Below are 18,544 nucleotides of genomic sequence, written 5' to 3' on the forward strand. Positions count from 1 at the left end.
AAATTAAAGGATCATAAAGGAGTTCTCTGGTAAAAATTTATCGAAATAAGATAGAGGCGAAGAGGACATGTCAAACGATCAAAGAAAATATAGACACTCGCTTTGAAACTAAAAAAGAACAATTAGTTCGAAAGCCAGAAATTTTTTATTGTTATAGTCTTTTTGCTATAGTCTTACTTAATTACCTTCTTGGTTGGTTTTTTCTTTATGTGGGGTTACGGACTTCTTGATAGATCTTCCATTTACCTGTTGTTTTTATCATTTACTAGTTTTTATTTTTACTTTTTGAGCCAGTAGCCATTAAGCCATTAAATCGTAATAAAGAGTAAAAGAGAATATCAATCAATTCTTTTTGCTCTAATTAAGCTCGATGGCGACGGCTTAAAGGAAGATGTTTATCAAATTTTTGATCATATAAAAAGAAAACCAACTGTAAAATACTGGTTTTAAGCTACAGGTTTTATTTTACTTTACTCCGTGAAGATTAAGAGTGCGTCAGGAACTTTGTAATTGGTGAGTAATTAAAGGGAAGGAGCATCGAGGAATAAAGCGGTTTCTTGTTTGTGTAAACTTTGACTAAGAGAGAAGAGGGGAAGAGAATCTTAGGTTTGGATTTAAATGTTTTATCTGGTTTATGGTATATCTGTTGCATTCAGTAAAACGGCGCTAACATTTTATCATTAACCACAGGCAGCCCAAGCTCACTACTAGAAAAGCGGACGTGACTCTTACAGTGTTGCGCAACGTTTTCTATTTATAAAGGTTTGTATGAGATGTTATCGGTTTGCCTTAAAGAGAGAAATTGAACACCAAAATAGCGCTAACTCGCCGAAATCGCTTCAAAATGGCCTTAGACTCTGGTAATCAACAAAGAAACAACAAGGCAATAACGTAAGTCCATTTTATTTCAAAACAAGACATTTTTTCTCTCTTTAAGGCAAACCGATAACATCCCATACAAACCCTTAAAAATATAAAACGTTACGCAACACTGTAAGAGTCACGTCCGCTTTTCTAGTAATTAGCTTGGGCTGCCTATGCATTAACAAGCCTTGTCTGTCTGTGAACATTAATTAGCGTGGACAGTTTCTACTGCCCGAGCGGAAATGGAGGGGTGGAAGGGAATCCATGATGAAGAGGGGGGATGGTTTCATTTCGGTAAGAAGTACAAATTGCAGTTTTAGTTAGAGTGTTATGGGCACAACACCTTTATATTCAGTCATAAATCACAACCGAGGTGAGATAAGGACATTACTCTAAAATAATGTCCTTAACTAACTAAAAGTTTCAAGTCTATTGATTTAATATCATTGGAGAAATTTTGAGCTGAAAGTGCTCAAATTTTCAAGAACATTTCTCCGACTCAAGATGTCACATACACATCCGGCCCTACAGATGTGTAGGGATTTTACAAATTATCAGTTGAAACAACGCCCATTTGGCTAAATGAACTCTGTGATATTGCCAGAATATTGATGCTTATTATGCTCCTGAAATAAATTTCGCGCCGAAAGGTAAAGTCCATATTTCTTATTGTATTTGTAATTGCATCTAAACTGTGCCGGTTTGTCTCGCCGGTAATAGTAATCAAAGTAATAGTAATAGTAATCAAAGTTTAATGTCTTTACGTGGGGCATCGTTACCCATATTGTCCGAGCCAGAAGCTCATGTATGAAACACGAGACAACAACCCACCCATCCCACCTCAGGGGAGGACATCCATCACACAGTAATCTCGTGCGTGGGAAATTAACGTCTCCTACCGCTAACTAACTAAGTCGTTTGTCTCGCCGTTTGTTAAACTGCGCCGTTTGTCAAACTGAGCCGTTTGTCTCGCCGGTAACTGATATCACAAAATACAAGCCAGACGCGAAGAATTACATGCGAGGAAGTTACTTCTTAATTCGAGATTCGTTCACGCGGTTTTTTGCTCCAAACTGGAAGGAAAGAAAAACCAGATGTCCTGAAACCTATCTCAACAATATCCAAACTCCTATTCAATGAAGACGCTCTTGACATGTTCAAAGATGTAACTGAAGGACTTAGCTCTCGAGTATTTCGCATATGAGATCAATTCAAGATCTCAGGAAACATCCATTGTGATAAATTTCCAATTGAATCCCAATTGTACAAGCTTCGGTTTCCTTTCCTCTGTCATTTTTCTTAGAGTTCACGCGAAGGTCTAATGACATTTGTTTCAAAATGTTGAAGGCCTAAATGTTATCACTGTCCAAAATGTAATAAGGTCCTAAATGCAATAAACCTCCATATCCAGTGTATTTTTGTTACAGTGGACACCTATTTTGTAATGTTACAGTGCAGCTGTTACACCAAAAACTCCTCCAACCAGTTTCATTGGCTCCGACTCTAAAGTACAATAGGGTTAGGAAAATTATGATAACGTTATACTTGTGTGATCAGTGATGGAGTTAACAAGTCATAAACCAAATTACAAACTTGGACCAGAGAGTCCACTGACTTGTAGGTTGGTCAATTTTCAGGCTGGGATATATATATATTTTTTGTATTTCCTTGCCTGAATAGACCTTGTTCGCATGCACATTCTGTTTCCTAATTCGGACCTAGTGACTGCAATCTAGAGAGTTATTACTTGCGAGTTATCGAATATCTTTGTGAGTATATGAATACGGACAAAATCAAATTTTTCTCCCTTCTTGACCTTGAAATGAAATGGGTATTGAATGGGTCTGCATCAAATTATATACTCAGTCAATTACATTTAGCAAGTGTTCTAATTGATTTGTGGCACATGAATTGGTTTAAAGAATTTAAAAAAAAAAAAAGAAAATAAGGTTTGCTCGAAGCACTGATGTCCATAATTTCCAGACATTAAGTATAACAGCATTATCTGACTCTGAATCGAACTATTCTTTTACTCAATCGGCACCATTAGAATAACTTACGCGTAGAGGGCATACGTCATCGATTTGTTCGTAAACATTAAGATTTTTTGGAACAAATTGACTTTAATTGACGATAAACTAGCAAGCTACTGTTGATGTTATTGTTGGTGTTAAATTCGTCGCAATTTTCACACAATTGTTAATCCAAAGCAAAAATACTACAGGCTTTCAACCTTCGTAACTGTTGGACATTGTAAGCGACGAAGTCATTAAAAACGAAGGAGGACATTCAAAAATAAATAAATAAATAAATAAACGATTCTGATGGGTTTTTTTCTGCCAGAAACACAGTGGCTTTCTTTCCCAGTTCTCGAAATAAATAGGTCATTCTTGATTCTTATCAAAGCGAAATCTTCCTGCGGTATACTAAATCCCTTATTGTCCCAGCTTGTTCGGTCAAGATGGGTGGAAATTAGCCTGGTTTTTTTCTTGCTTTTTTATGGAAGATATACCTGGCAGCTCGCGCGGGCGAGATGACGCGATTTCGTAACTTTTGGACAATGTCGGCGACGAAGTCACAAAACTGAGCAGCAGAAGACAGTCATAACAAAGAAAAAATTAAACGACCCTGTTGGGTTTATTGCGCTAAAAAAGCAGTTGGCTCTCATTTTCGGCTCTCGAAATAAACAAGTAATTCTCAAGTTTTATTAAAACGAAATATTTTTGCTTTATAATAAGTCTTTTATTGACCAAGCCAAGAGAATGTAAACCCTCTTGACCAAGCTTAGACGGTCAAGATGAACGGATATTAGCCTTGTTCCTTTCTGCGGTTTTATGGACTTCGACTTCATCTCGGTCCATAAAAAAGCAAAGAATATACTCGGTCAAAATCCGACCATCCTGACCTCACGCCTGGTCAATAACGCATATGAATATATTCAATGCAGATCCATACAAATCTGGCAAGGGAAGACAGTACAAAATATGCACTTCCGAGCCCAGAATCTGTTTACCGTATAGGTCAGTAGACTTCCTTATATTTAGTTCATGAAGTGTTGTAGGGCATGTAAACCCAAAAATCGTACATTTTCCTTTCACATAGCTGTTCAGAAAACATATCAAGTACACCAAAAGTGAAGTTCTTCAAAATTCGAAGCATTCGCTATCATGAATTGTGTCATCTATCCTGTGACGTCACGGTTGGAATCTTCCCATACTGGAGGTCAAAATCGCATTAGAGACCTTTAAGTCTCCTTCCCATCCCTTGTTTGCCGGTCTCGACACGATTTTTATACTTATAATTTGGTTAAATACATTGAATTTTTTCATAACAGTAAAGCGTTGTGTTGTCCAGTTTTGTAACAATTCAAACAAAACCAGACATACAATACATAAATTTCCAAAAGAACCATATTTCAAGTAACAAAGGGTTAAATTTGTCCAAGTAAAAAGAACTAATTTCGTCGAGCCGTCCAAACATTCTAGTGTTGTTTGTAACAGTCATTTTTCACCTGATTGTTTCGAGAAAAGCTACCTGGCGGAGGTGGGCCTTAAAAAGTTGCTGATTTCAGTGCTGTACCGACGACTCAGCCCCTACCAGAAACAAATTCTTCTGAAATAAAAAAGCGACCCGTGCAGTCAGCAGATGGCGAGAATCCGGAGGTGGCCGACCGAACTGGGAAACGACCGAGGAGAAGTAGAGCTCTCCAAAATTTAAGAGAAAGAAAGGGAGATAAATAAGAAATTTCTAAGAACCCCTTAAGCTGTCAACCTTTTGACAGCCACTCGCCATTAAAGGTATACGAGAATTGCTGTGCCTTTCTTGTGTTTACTTGCCCTAGAATTGAAATATCTTTATCTAACACCAAGTAGTATTTCACAGATTAGAATTTTATTAGACGAAAGTTTAATCGAGGAGCTGAACGGTTGGCTTACCGTGAACAACGGGGAGATCGTTCGAGTATAGAAACCACGAAAAAAAAAAATCAACGCCAGGGTAAGTTGGCTCTTCAACGAATCAACGAATCAACTTTTTAATCTAAATTGTATGCCCTTTTCTGCTAGCTACAAAATCTTATCTTGGGCTTTTTAGTTTGCCGAAACATATTTTTACCCGCCATTTGCAACGTTCTCGAACGATGTCCTTACAGCGCTTTACCAGTTCAAAACAGGTTATGTTCTCATGCATCATTCTAATTTTGCTTTCTTTGACAGTTTCCGAAGACAAGGAAGCCACGGAAAATGCAGCGGTACCATGTGTCGAGCTGCAGCACGAGCTCATTAGTCAAGAGATCGACAATAGATGTTTTTATACAATTCTAAACCGCCACGGTTTATAGCGCGATCTTATTTACATAGCCAGGAAGGAAGCATTGGGATGTTACGTGGAAGATGTTTGAAAGGTCATGCCAGTCTGTGTTGTGGAAGATCTTCGGAAACGGTGGCCAAATCCTGATGGAGTGCCCTACTGTGCTCACCGTCGTTCATAAAATCAGCATTACAATACTCCATCAGCACTTCCCTCCAAAATAGTACACATTTCTTTGTATAATGACAATAAGGTACAATAGAAGCTATATTTTTTCACAATACACCGTATGCCCTAATTCTGAACTCCACTATGCAATATCTTGAGGGATTGATCAGCATTTTCCATGTTCTTCTTCCACTGCTTGTACCTTAGGTTGTGAAAAAGGAATTGGGCTGTAGTTTATTTCCTCTCAATAAAGATTATACACAGATGCTATTTATAATAATTGTCATTGAGTCGCGAAGATTTCTGAGCATATGAATCCAAAATGATGTCATCATTCAAGAGAATTGAATGAGCATCATCAACTCAAAAAAGGTGTCATTTCAACAGAAAATGGAAAAGCAACTGAAATAATACTTTGCCTTGAACCATCCTTGATCATCAATAAACTCATTCCAAGACCAAAGCTACATCATCTCTGAAAAGGAAAGCAAACAAGTAGTAGCCTTATATCGTGAAACTTTAAGAGCTTCTGCAAACAACCTAGAAGCTGCCAAATACATACTAGGCAAGGCATATGGCAAAGCCTACAAGCATCGTCACTATTATATACATGTAAATAGAAGTACTGTCTTGAATAAAAAAGATGCAAATGTCAAAGAGACACTAATTTCAAATGAATTCAGTCTTGATAATAAGTTGTGATTGATCATGACCATAGATAGATTACAACAATAACAACTTTGTCAGTGAGGAAAACAATGTCAATGTGTTGTAAATTGTAAAGTGCACTCAATGCATGACATGACACGAGTGATAGCCCGTTTCTATAAAGTGTTCCTGCGCACCACGAAAACGCAGAGCACAAATATAAGAAACACTTTTAAACCTGTCTTTTTCTTCTTGCTGTGCGCCATCTTGGTGAACTAGCACGCGAAGAGTATCACTGAAGACGCCAGCACTAACTGAGAGCACTTCACCTAATAAGATCGATTTACATCCTTGATGTTTGTACAATCTGTCATTACCTAAATGATCTTACGCAATATCCATTCTGACCGAGGGTAGATGAGGTAGATAGGGTTGTCAAGTTAAGCGCGCGTGGAGTTTCAAAGCTATGCTAACTTGGCAGAGCAATCAAATACATGAGTACTAAAATGTGAGAGTTAACTGAGAGGTCGAAGTATCGAAGATATCTTTCAGCGACTGGTGGAAATGATCGGGTTTTTAGGATTTTCGGTACAAGGGAGGTGTAACTTTATCTCCCGAAATACCCTTTCGTCGTCTTGTCAGCTGTGCATAGTAAGTCCCATCAGGTGTAAAATAAAGGAGTTCTGTGGTCAGAACTGATCGAAATAAGATAGAGGCGAACAGGACAAACGATGAGAGAAAACATGGACACCTGCTTTGCAACTAAAAGGGAACATTCAGGTCGAGAGCCAGAAATATTTTATTGTTATAATATTTTTGCCATAGTCTTACTTAAATACCTTCTTGGTGGTCTGTCTTTACACGGGGTCAAGGACTCCTAACAGATCTTCCATTGGCCTCTCATTTTCTATCATTTACTAGTTTTTACTTTTATTTTTATATTTGAAAGAATGAAGGATGAAGAATAGTAATTAATTATTTTGGTCTGATTAAGCTCGACGGCGACGGCTTAGAGGGAGATCTTTATTAAAAATTTGATCGTATAATAGAGAAACCAACTGCAAAATACTAGTTTTAAGCTCCAGGTTTTATTTTACTTTACTCCTTGAAGATTAAGAGCGCATCCAGAACTCCATGGTTGATGGGTGATAAGAGGAAGGAACATCGAAAAATTTAACGGTTTTTGTTTGTGTAAACTTTAAAACCAAAAGGGGAGGAAAATTTTAGGCTTGGATGTTTTGTCTGGCGTTTGGTATTGGTATATCTGTTGCATTTAGTAAAACGGCGCCAACACTTTATCATTAACTGGATTTGTCTGTCTGGGAACATCTGGATAAATTCCATTTCCACCGCCCTAGCGGAAGTGGAGGAGGTGGGGGGACTCCATGATGAAGAGGGAGGATCTTTTCATTTCGCTTACAGGCACAAATTTGGATTTAATCAGCACAACACCTCTATATTTAACCATAAATCACAACCGAAGTGAGGTAAATTGAGTTGATATGATGACCAAAGGACTAGTTAAGATGAGGAAATGAAATTATTCTAATTATTTCCTAATCAGTCCTTAACTGTCTGGCCTAGGATATCACATACACATCCGGTCCTATAGATGTGCAGATTTTTTTCAAATCATCAGCTGAAACAACACCCATTTGGCTAAATCAACTCTGTAACATGGCCAAAATATTGATGCTTATTTTGCTTCTGAAAGAAATTTCTCTGCAGAAAAGTTAAGTCCATATTTCTTATTGCATTTGTAATTGCATCTAAACTGAAGCATTAGATGTTTGCTAAACAATTTAGCTATAAAAAAATTGCGTGTGCAATGCATGATTTCCGGTGGAGCAATGTCAAGTTCACAGACAGCGAAGTAAGAATAGCTTCTCGATTCACTTCATCGACCCAGCAAGAAATTGAGAAATTACTTGAAGATAAAGATTTGGAAAATACTAAAACATGGACAAAAGTGACGAAGGAACTGTTCTTCCCTGTTCTACCCTCGGTTAGTATTATCGGCCTCAGCCTTCGGCTTCGGTAACACTTACCTTGACCTTGATTATTCCGGATATCACATAAACCGAATCCAATAATTGTTTTATTACACATTGCTTTAAAGAAAATAACGCCAAACGCATTATCGTAGCGAACACAGTTTATTTTCGAACACTTAAAAATGTACAACATAAAAAGATTTCAACACTTGGGCTAAATTTTTTTTTATCGCGTGGCTCCTGGATATTTTTCTCTCTAAGGTATTCGTAGAACAGTACGTTCGTCACTTTTGTCGATCTTTTAGTATTTTCCAAATCTTTATCTTCAAGTAATTTCTCAATTTCTCGCTGGTCGATGAAGCGAATCGAGAAGCCATTCTTACTTCGATTATGTCTGGTATACCGCCCGACACACAAAGACTTTGCAATCAGGAGGCATCTTGAGCAACACGGTCTATTCAAGACTGACTTGGTTGATAAGCAATTTTATGTTCTAAAGAAATATAGATCAGAGTTTGATTGTCTAATTCTTGAGAACTGAACCCCGAGTTAAGAGGCTGTCCGCCTAAGAACGGATAAGGCAAATTTCGGACCTTCACCGATTTCCCTGATTTTTACTGTAAAGGTCGAGACTTCTATCCCATGAACAAATATTGCGTTTATTTTGAACCAGTCTGGTTTTTTCACTTTTTACGAGATATTTTTCAAGGTGACCTCAAAGGCACCCAGTTTTTCCCCCCGACCTCCATAATTTAGCTACAAAAGTCGATCGCTGCTGTAGCCGTATTTTCAATTCTAACGAGCTTTCTATTTTATATGCCTAAGATCAACCCTTTGCCATTACGTTAACGGTAAAATAATCACACTGTATGTATTTTTCACTGAGTGACAAATTTTTCAAAATACTTACCTCGAGCACTGAAATTTGTGATGCGTGAGGTACATGTGGTTGAAAGCTATTTTCTCTTATGTGGGACCTAATCTCGAGTCAAATCTATTACAGCCTATAAGCACTTACACCCATTAAGTAAATTATGGAATAGAACTTTTGGGCACTCTTCATGGCGCGCCGCAGAGAGCTTTGCGAATTTAACAAACATTCGCCATTTTGATCGAAACCAAAGATAACGCGATCCGCACATGAATCCGATTTCTAAGCCCTAACGGCCTAAAACTGCTTGAAGATAAAGTACCAACTCCTTAATGAAGTATCAAATCGATAAAAATATTGTTTTGTCCGTTTTACATGGCATGGAGGAAATGTTTCAGAATAATCTTTCTTTGTAGTCATATGCAAATTAGCTGCATGCGTTCCTTGTTTTTCGACACACGCGTCCAAAATAGTTTCCGTAGCAATATTTGACCATGCAAACAATAGTTTCTATAGAAGTGGAAACGTTACTGTTGTATCCCCTTTGGACTTGAGAAACTTACTTAATGTTCAAGAGCGCCAGCCTTTGTTTTCAGTTATCAACGACGTGCCAAAGGAATTTGTTGTTGAAAAAGTTGTTCATTTCACTCTTTTTTATTATTGTGGCTAATTTGCCAGATTTGACCATTTCTTCCAGCTATTTGCTAAAGTTTTCCTTTTAAGTGGTTAGCAAGTTGTTCATCATCATTTGTAGAATGGCATCACAGTTGGTTTGTTAGCCTAATGGTAAGAGCGCTGAACCGGCTGTGTTGCTAAAGTCAAGGGTTTGAATAGCGCTTTATACTAATGACGTCATGAAATTTTAGACCCCCCGCGTGTCTCAAACAAACAAACTCCACTTCTTTGAAAGCTACAAGGGAAATGGCGAGTAGTTCGCTTATTCCCTTACAGTTCTGGCCGAAGAGAACGGCGTTCCTGGCTCCAAATTTGAAAGAGAACCGGAAGAATACACTGTAGACCAGCTAAAACGGTGGTTAAAATGTAAGGGCTTAAAATTAAGCGGTAAACGAGAAGATCTTGTACAGACTGTGTAAGATGCGGGAATTATCACACCCTTGATCCGGCAATCGATCATGGAAAATGGTTTGCTGCCAAAGTTTTTCAAGAAAATTCTGATGTAAACAATGTAAAAAGGGGTTCGACAGGCCTACACGACTCCCCAGCGCGTGTTTAGAATAGCCTATTCAAAGTTTGGCCCTCACGAGAATGTCTTTGAGCGATCGCCCTCTTTTGTAAGATACGAGCGGCGGATTTTTGTATATTTCGCTCAATACTGGTGGTGTTTCTATTAAATGCCAGTTCATGTAGTTTATGTAGTTAATGTTCCTGCAGTTGTCATTGAATAATTTCTGTTTCTTTGACGCTGAATTTTTTCTTTCTTTCGGTGCTTTCCTCTTAGGAGCATGTGTTCAACTTACTTGCGCTGGCCTTAGATTTGCCTTCAGTGGATCGGGAAATTCGGCTGTTGGACCTTTTCGCCGGGCCAGTGAAGAGCACAAATATAACTTAAGTGTTTCTTGTTATGTTTTTCTCCGTAAAAACCTCACGCGAGCAAGCCACTAGCCAACGCTTGCACTTTGCCATGTCTCGCGAAGGTTTTGGGAAAGGAATGAATACTTTCTTCCCTAATTCCTTTCACTCTTTGAGTGATTTTGACCATTTATCTGCATATCTTGAGTCTGACTTACACTCACCCCAACAACAGTGTTTGGTACCAACCATGCCGCTTCCTTTTAGAACGCCAAGTCATTTTTTGACGAAATTTTCCGTCGTTTTGTTTTAATTTTACAGCTCTCGCTCATACATTTCCTTAAGCTGGTCGCAATGTCTGTCTGAGTCTGTGCGGGGGGTCTCATAGGTTATCACGTAACAAAATCTATTTTTAGTAATAGTATAAAGCGCTATTACGTTCAAGCATGAATTTTTCAGGTTTATTTTCGCAAATTAAAAGTTTCGTCTATAATTGCGATGAACTTCTTCTCGTTCCGCAGTTCCAATATACTGTATTCATATATTCATCATTTCAAAACGGTATTTGTTGAAGAGGTGAAATTTACATGTTTACTTTTTCAACGTGACTGAGTCAGTTACGCCTGGTCACGCAACATCTAGTTTCAGAGGTTTGTCTTGTCGTCGAACCAAACGCGAATCCCGAAGATATGCAATATGATTGAGTCATCGAGAGTAGGAGAATCCTGCCGGGAGAAATTGAAAAATAACACAAATGATCGAAACTGGCATTTTAATAAACTCCTGCAAAATTCACATATCATTAATTTCTCGAAATTAAGAAAATCACAAACCTATATTTACGCGTAAATGCCACTAACATCTCCCACGGTCAGGTAGTATCATCGCCACAAACTTAATGACGACAAATTTTGAGAGATTTTCGCGAATTTTCTCAGAAGTGAGTACGTTAATTCGCTGAGTACAACTGTTTATCAGGTTACTTTGAAGCTGTGCCTATTGTTCTAAAACAAACTCGCTCCACAGGCACCATCATTTGCTTTCCTGGGCTATGCAGCTTCTGATATAGTTTAATTAAAGCGTTGACATTCCTGTATAAATGACATCAGTTGCTCAATAAGGTCTTTTTTCCTGTCTCTCGATTTAAATGGTACTTCAAAAAACGAGATTTCTTTGAGCACTGCTACATTAAAAAGACTAAGCTTATTCTCCTTTTCGCACTCACACAGATTAAAGGCATCGTAGGACAGAGGATGCTGCGGCTTTAGTTCATTAAAGATGTGTTCCATCAACCGTTGTCGTTCAGCTTCCTCTTCCTATAGGGATAGTTCCTTCGGATTTTGCTCGATTTCTGAGGGTGTTCGTTGCCTTTTTCTGTTTGCTGCAAGGCGAGAGAAAAACCCCTACAGTTGCCTCTTGGTAAGCCACTCGTCTCGGCCAAACAACCTATTATTCTGCTCGTCTCTTGCATTTCGCACATCATTTGAAACCTGCTGAGGGTCAGCTTTTAGCCCTGATTGTTCGCCTTGATCAAAATTTTGCTGTTAAATAATTCTTAACTTTGCAACTGAATCTAGTGGATCCTGCTCGTGGCTTGGGTAGGGCCCAGCCTATACTGACAGTGTTTACTGGAGGCATTGAGTCACGTACAACCTGGTGGGTACTAGTTTCGTACTGTGGTTCGTCAGTGATGCTGACTGATGTAGTAAACCTCTCTGCCCAATCTCTACGGATTTTATCATATACTGTTTCTGACAGCCTTTCATCCTTCACACAATGGTCCCCTACGTTCAAATGTAAATCGGGCTTTGAAAACGTTTGGAAACTCTTCACGCATCCAGGCTCCGAACATTCAAACATGTCCATCTTTGAATCGTCCAAATCATCGTCTTCATTTGAACCCTCTGCTCCAGGAACTGTGTATTCATACACACGTGCATTGTGAAAAGGGAGGAACTCCTTACTTACAACGAAAGCGGTGTCCCTTTGGTCATTTGAAACTAGCTGGTCGTAAGAAATCTCCTTGCCACGCCCTATTCTGTACGACCTCCACGCACGTATACTTTTTTCCCCAAACTGGATGTTGTGTAGCTTGCTAAAAAAAATCTATCTTGTTCACTTCTAAGGTTCTCTTAGACTCGTCAACTTCACATACGCACGCAGATGTACCTTTCACTGGTCTCTCAGAGAGCGCCTTTCTCATGTCTCCCGCTGTTAGAATGTCGTGTCCTTCGTTGCAGAAACATCGGATGCATGTTTTCATTGGGCACAGGATACGATCACACAATCCTTGCCATACTGTGACTCTGAAAAGTCATACCGTAAGACTTCAATACCTGCCCGCTGACCGATCAAAGAAGCTGCTAGGAAAACGAGCTCTGTTGCGTCTTGCCGGAAAAAAAAAACACTCTTGCTACTGAAGAGAGGTTAAGGAAATATTACTGGTAAGATCTTCGCTGCCCACTTCTCTGTGGTTGATAATAACTGAATTAGTTGGCGATAAGCGTGCAAAACAATCACTGCTGTTTTACTTAATCAGCGCTTCATGGGAGATGAAAATGGCCATAAACTCAAAAAATACCTTGCCTTAGAAGTGTGGGATAATATGCTCTTCAGTTAAAAGAGACAGCTCTTTGTGTTTAAGAACATCGTAGAAAAAAATTTTTATGGACACAATTTTAAGTAATGCTAATTTGCATAATTTATTAACTATAAGCACAGGTCTTTCCTCCTTAGAACACCAATGTTTTCAACTTAACGGCGAAAAAGTCGCATGATATGTATTTTTCAATATAAAAATCCGCTCTTCAGTTTTATTTTATGATTTGTAACAAGTTCTCAGATCCCAAATTTACCTGTTGGTCGGATCGCGTTATCTCTGATTTCGATCAAAATGGCGAATATTTGTGAAATTTGCAAAGCTCTGTGCGGCGCGCCATGAAGAGTGCCCAAAAGTTTTATTCCATAATTTACTTATTAGGTATAAGTGCTTATATGCTGTAATAGATTTGACTCTAGATCACGTCCCACATAAGAGAAAATAGCTTTCAACCACATGTACCTCACGCATCACAAATTTCAGTGCTCGAGGTAAGTATTTTGAAAAATTTGTAACTCAGTGAAAAATATATACAGTGTAATCATTTGACCGTTAACGTAGTGGCAAAAGGTTGATCTTAGACATATAAGATAGAAAGCTTTTTAGAGTTGAAACTACGGCTTCAGCAGCGATCGACTTTTGTAGCTAAATTATGGAGGTCGGGGGGGGAAACTGGGTGCCTTTGACGTCACCTTGAAAAATATCTCGTAAAAATGAAAAAACCGGACTGATTCAAAATAAACGCAATATTTGTACATGGGATAGAAGTATCGACTTTCACAGTAAAAATCAGGGAAATCGGTGAAGGTCCGAAATTTGCCTTATCCGTTCTTAGGTGGGCAGCCTCTTAAATACTCAGAAAGACTCTATTCGCGCAAAAACTCTTTACGTGACTCTGCGTGCGAATATATGACTCTGCTTGTGAATTCTTTTTTATTTACATATTTTCAATTTTGTTATCCGTGTCTTTTAGGAATTCTTTTACACTTATATTAGTTCTCATTTCACTCATTATTGACTTCACAATATGGAGCTTAAGCAACCACGACGTGGTTTGCTTTTTCCTTTTTTTTGCTCCAAACTGGAAAGAAAGAAAAACCGGATGTCCTGAAACCTACCTTTACAATATCCAAACTGCTATTCAATAAAGACGCTTTTAACACGTTCAAAAGTGTAAGAGACTTAGCTTTCGAGTACTTCGAATATAAGATCAATTCAAGATCTCAGGAAACATCCATCATCACTATGGCGACAGGGTCTACCTAGACTGTGACGTGTGGACTTATCATTCTATTGTGATTCTCTAAGACATTGGGTAGTAAGGCTAGACAGGGTATGATCTAATGACATAACCACGACTTTTCCACACCATAGCTTAGTGGCAGAGCTATCATTTGCTTTCGATTTGCTTCGTCGCCTTGTTGAAATATTAACGCTGTGAGAGCTCTTGGAAAGATCGATCAAAATTTTTGGTCTTTTACTGCGTGACACGTATCGACTCATATGATATGTCCCTGTGGCAAAAAGATAATTTGATACCCTGAAGGCTGACGTTAATCAAAAGGACAACCCGCCGACAGGGCTGAATAATGAAATGCTACGTCAGAGGGTATGCGGTCATCAACGCAGGCTCAGATGTTCTAAGTGAGAAATTTAGCAAAATTAGCTGAAAATGACGGAGGAACTTTATTTTCGTCAAAGGCACTTTCCTATTTCCAGAGGTTTTTAGGGAGAAAATTAATATTTTTCAATTTTTTTAGGGGGTGTATCAAGTTTTTGGAGGTTGCTCTGTGAAAGGAAAGCGGCAAAGAAAACTACCTCTCGAAGCAACAGCATAGGAAATCAACCCTGAAGACCACTCAGGACTCCCTTTTCCGCGGCAAAACCTAGCGCATGCCCATGCGTTATTCAGCTCTGTCCAATCCTTCATCTTTGATCGCATCACGCCTGCAATTTTGTTCAGGGGCCAACTTTGACATTTATTAGGCATGTTGTGTATCTAGTCTATAAAGTTTGAAATGTAACAGAGACTTAGCCAAAATTCTTAACCTTTATTTGTTAAGCCTGAGTTGGTTGTTGGTTCGTCGATAGATTGGTCTCCTCTCAGTACAAGGAAAACGAAAATGTTTCAAAAACTGACACATATATAGAAATCATTTACATATTTAATATTTACATTATGGACCAGATAAACAACATCCCAAATGACTGTCAAAGTCGACCGCTCAACAAAGTTGCAGGCGCAATAAGATCAAAGATAGCGGATTCTCATTTTGATTAACACCAACTCTAATTTTAGGGCATCAATTATCTTTTTCGACATAATGGCTACTTATCTAACAACTGATATCAAGACAATAGTTGTAACTGAGGCACCACAGAGATATATATGTATTAACAAGTTTCTTGATTTCTTTGGTCAAACAGTTTGACTGCATGTTTAAGATGTGGTTTACAGAACTTTGATGATACAAACTAAAAAAGCGGGAGTTAGATGTAAATTTCACGACATCATGGGTAATGAAATCAGTTGGCTTAAAATTTTATTAATGATCTGGGAAGTCAAGTGATGGCTTTCACTACCCATGTAGGAATAATGATCAGCAGCGGTTGGTCATCGGAAATATTGGGCCTTAAAATACCCTTATTTTTGGACTTTGTCAAAACCATTAAAAGTTGTCTTTACTTAAGATAGATGTAAGGGAAAAAATGAAAAGAAAAAGTTAAAACAGTTCAATTTCCTTAAAGCCTAATAGATATAGAACACAGCCCAGTTGACTGAACTTGTAGAAGGCTTTTTGGTTTGTCCCAGCAACAATGCAAAGTTAGCAAATTAATTATGCAAAAATGCAGGAAAGGGAGGGTTTTCCCAGGGGAACCCTGTGTCTCCCAGAAAAATTAAACATTTTGATCTATTATTTTCACACATTTACCGACTCATGGTAGTTAGCATTTGTGCCAAGTCTGAGCCAAATCGTTGATTTGAGCTTTATCGCACCCTGCCCGATTTTCTGGTGGACATTCTCTTCTTCTATTCATTTTCTCCCTTGCGACGGAAAAAGAAATGAAGACAAAAATGAAATAAAATCTTGAGATTAACTGTTGAATTTCCATTTTCCCTATTCTTCGGTTTGGGAATCGTACTCGTCGTAAGGGGCTAAAGGGAAAAATGAGTAGTTGATTAGACCTTCCACTAACCATCATGTATTGAATGCTGTAGCTCAAGGGTTCAATTTGACTCCTGCGAGGAAAAAAGCGACATGTCGAGACCTGTAATCATGATATGGATAATACATATTGATCGATAGATACCATTCTCAGCATGCGCCCCTGGGCAAGATAAAGCGAATGCTGTGTTTTGATTGGCTACCCGAGCGGGCAAGACGGGCCCATCTTGCCCGCTAGAAATTGCCCACTTTGATCCCGCGAAAGAAAAAAAAGGGTGCTTGAAGCGGGCCTACAACCTTCGTAACTTTGGACAAAGTAAGCGACGAAGTCGCAAAAAATGGCGGAGGATATAAAAAAACGATAAATAAATAAATAAACGATCCTGTTGAGTTTATTGTGCTACAAACACAATGGTTTTCTTTCCGGTTCTCGAAATAAATAGGTCGTTCTTGATTCTTATTAAAGCGAAATGTTTCTGCTGTATTATAAATCTCTTATTGTCCAAGCTTGTTCGGTCAAGATGGGCGGAGATTAGCCTGTTTTTTTTTTTTTTTTTTTTTTTTCTTGCTCTTTTATGGACCGAGACGAAGTCTCGGTCCATAAAAACGCAAAAAAAGAAAAAAAAAGAAAAAGAATTCGTTCAATATCCAGCCATCTTGATCGATCAAGCTTGGTAAAAAAAGCATATTTACGATATACCTGGCAGTGCGCGCGGGCGAGATGAAGCGAGTTCGCAACATTTGGACAGTGTCGCCGACGAAGTCACATAAAGCGGCAGAAGACAGTCAAAGCAAAGAAAAATTAAACGACTCTGTTGGATTTATTGTGCCACAAACACGGTTGACTCTCGTTCTCGGCTCATAATTAATTTTTATTCAAGCGAAACATTTTTGCTTTATAATAACTATTTTAATTACCAAGCCAAGAGAATACAAACTCTCTTGACCAAGCTTGTTCGGTCAAGATAAACGGATATTAGCCTCGTTTCTTTCTGCGGTTTTATGGACTTCGACTTCGTGTCGGTCCATAAAAACGCAAAGGAAGTACTCGGTCAATATCCAGCCATCCTGACCTCACGTCTGGTCAATAACACATGTGAATGTCTTCCATGCAGACCCATACAAATCTGGCAAGGGAAGACAGTGCAAAATATGCACTTCCGAGCCCGGAATTTGTCTAACTTATAAGTCACAGGACTTCCTTTTCCTTACATCTAGTTCATGAAGTGTTTACTTTAGCACTGATCACACAAGTACATCGTCAAAATCTGTTTCAAAAAAGAGTCTAAGCGAGTGATATAAAGAGGTATTAGTCAGCGTTTTCTTTGTTTTGACTTCTGTCAATTTGATGCCAAAAGCATATCAGTAAAAGGGTTCGTAACAAATGCTTCTCCACTCACGTCTCTACCAACTAAAAAGACACCGATCAATATCTGCGAGCCCGCAATATGCCAAAAATATTGGTCAGAGGATTCTTTAGTGCAATAGCTATCACTTTAACATCTCGATGTGTATGTCCTCTATAACAACAATGTACTAGCGCAGTTGAAGGATTGCATCGAAGGCTTATTACAATTATAGGGCCAAATGTTATTACATTTGCGACTTCAATAGAGTTTTCTCCTTTTGTGATTTCTCGCTTATAGGCATTAGCACATTATGTTTCTGGTAGTTCTTGCCAAGACAGTACGAAAAACAGCATAAAGCGATAACCATCGCACAATTATTTCTGGATTGCGCGCGATTTTAAGTAACAAAAGTTTTCTTTTCAGAAATATCTCAATTGGTTTGATCGATGCATCATAAAACTTCGATTTTTTTCTATGAAGAGAGAACATTTTACCGTTTAAATCAGCAAATTATGTAGATCCGAGGATATGATAATCTTTTCAGTTCTTGCCGTGACACCACAGAAGACGATAAACTTCACAAAAGAATTTTACATTGGCATCAACCGACGCGTAATTTAAGACAAAACTTTTCCTGCGGAAATATCTCAATAGATGTGATCTGCACAACATGCAAACTTTGCGGAATTATAGTACTTTCAAAAGAGAGCATTTTACAATTTATCGTTGCTGGCATCGAACAATGTGCTTATCCAGTCGATCTAGAATTCGCTGGTTTACATTGGCTTAAGTATTATCAAATGCGATAACCCTTTTATCCAATTTATCCTTCATTTCTACCCGTGAGTATTCCATGGTTTCCGAGAAAGATACAAAAACCCAACTGCCTCTCGGGTTTGCATAATTTTCCAGAATTCTCCCAGCCCTCTCGTATTTAGAGGAGGTTCCGTAAACACAAAAAAATTCCAGGGTGCTTGTTTTTTTGTCTTTTTTTGTTTTTGTTTTTTTGTTTTTATTTTTTTGTTTTTTTGATTTTTTTTTTATTA

The 18,544-nt window shown here is 38.4% G+C and overlaps 1 long non-coding RNA gene and 1 pseudogene across 1 annotated transcript; both read right to left on the reverse strand.

The window, feature by feature from the left end:
* Positions 1-4,738: 4,738 nt before the first annotated feature.
* On the reverse strand, positions 4,739-6,329 carry LOC111325376 (uncharacterized). The gene is made up of 2 exons (XR_002694328.2): positions 6,227-6,329; positions 4,739-5,815 (listed from the first exon to the last, which is right to left on the reverse strand). It is a non-coding gene; the product is annotated as an uncharacterized LOC111325376 (long non-coding RNA).
* Positions 6,330-11,261: 4,932 nt separating this feature from the next.
* Positions 11,262-12,617, reverse strand: LOC148733644 (uncharacterized; annotated as a pseudogene).
* Positions 12,618-18,544: the final 5,927 nt, after the last annotated feature.

Source organism: Stylophora pistillata, chromosome 4 (assembly GCF_964205215.1).
Source record: "Stylophora pistillata chromosome 4, jaStyPist1.2, whole genome shotgun sequence".
Taxonomy (NCBI): Eukaryota; Metazoa; Cnidaria; class Anthozoa; order Scleractinia; family Pocilloporidae; genus Stylophora; species Stylophora pistillata.